Below are 1,706 nucleotides of genomic sequence, written 5' to 3' on the forward strand. Positions count from 1 at the left end.
CACACACACACACACACACACATTCTTTTTTTTTCTGAATAAGGTGATTCAAAGTGATATGTATTTATATCTTTCTTGATCACTCTGCTATAACCCAATCTATTCATATCCACAGGAGTTAATGTGCACATTTAGATTCATATATACAGTACATATTAATATAATTCAAATATGATGGTAAAATGGTGTATTGGCTAATGCCTCAATTTTGCCTCAAGTTACAGTAAAAAGAAGCTTGATTATGCATCTGGAGATGGACGCAGTCATTAGCATAACGATTCCTCTGGCCATTCTCTGCTTTATTTGGAGAGCTCACTTCTGAAGCACTGCAGCTCAAAGGATGCAAAGAAAAGAAGCAAAGTATTAGGGGAAACGCAAGATCAAATTCCAATTTTACTACCTGAGTATTTGGCCGGTTAATCCCCTCTTAATCAACCACAAAAGTAAGATGTATAAACTTCAAAAAAATTTGAACAACTACCCATGAAAGTAAGACGGTGGTTACTATTTCTTCCTTCTTTGGTATTTCTGCCTTCATAATACTTTTTGAACCCCTTAAAATAATGACGGGACCCTTTGAATTCCATTACTGTAATACACTGGGAGCAATGACTGATGTTGCTGACTCAGCACCTCGTTATGGTCTCTGTCTTCATTTCCTGTTTCACGGCTCACAGGCGTGATGTATGGGCACTGGGAGCTCAAGGTTATTTCTCTACTCAACACTTCATTAACCTTCCCGGTACCTTTCATAAGCACAGTCACAGACATTTGTTCACAATGTGCATGCATGCACACACGCATTACATCTATGCTCGAGGAGTTGCTTGATCTCTCGAGGCAGGTCACAAACGAAGTGTTACCTGCCTCACCAATTAAAAAGTGTGTGGTGTAAGTGTGTCTGCAAGTGCCAGTAATGTCAGAGGAAGTGATGTCAGTGGGCCAATGCAATTATGGCCCTTTGCTGTCATGTGCAATAGCATAGACAGTTAAAGGAATGGACAAAGCAACGCTGTAGACTTCCACAAAGACCAGTGAAGTCAAGTAGAAGCACTTTTCCGGTGAGTGCTGAGCGTTGCTGCGCAGACTCAAACTGAGCTTGACGATGTAGATGTGACGTGAGCAACCTATCTGAAAGTTTTAAGTCTTCTGGTAGCTGTGCAAAGAGAAATCTGAGTCGTTCAATGTTGCAGAGACGGAGAGCGTGAGTAGGAGCTGTCCGTGAGCGTAGGAGCAGAGCAACTTTTGGTAAGTATTCTGATAAATTATTTGTCATTTTGACTATATGCCTCCACGTCTCCCCAATTGCCTGCGAGCTTCTCCTGACTATACAATAATTCATCTACAGACAGAAAGTGTCATGGTTGTGTCACAATCGTTAGCCTATTTTTATAAAGACGCCTGCTATACGGCCATAACGTGTGATAGAAGATAATGGAGCCTTTTATACATTGTTGTGTTTCTTTAGAATAAACAATGGACAATTAGAATCTTTAAAAGCTTCAGGCGTAAAGTTATTTGCTGTCAAAGTGACACCAAAATGAATGGCAGTCAATGGAATGCTAGAGGAAAGTGATTGCTTCTTAGCCTTTGAACCACGCCATAGGAGGTATGCTTTTTGGATGCTCGCTTACCCGCTTGTGTAATAGTGGAGATACCTGTGAGATAACTGTTGTAGGGTGTGTGTGTGTGTGTGTGTGTGTGTG

At 40.9% G+C, this 1,706-nt stretch overlaps 1 protein-coding gene across 15 annotated transcripts in view; it reads right to left on the bottom strand.

Moving 5' to 3' along the window:
- atp2b2 (ATPase plasma membrane Ca2+ transporting 2) overlaps positions 1-1,706 on the bottom strand; it is a 119,362-nt gene that overhangs the window by 48,583 nt on the left and 69,073 nt on the right. The gene's annotated exons all lie outside the window — the stretch shown is intronic.

This window comes from Etheostoma spectabile, chromosome 4 (assembly GCF_008692095.1).
Source record: "Etheostoma spectabile isolate EspeVRDwgs_2016 chromosome 4, UIUC_Espe_1.0, whole genome shotgun sequence".
Classification (NCBI taxonomy): Eukaryota; Metazoa; Chordata; class Actinopteri; order Perciformes; family Percidae; genus Etheostoma; species Etheostoma spectabile.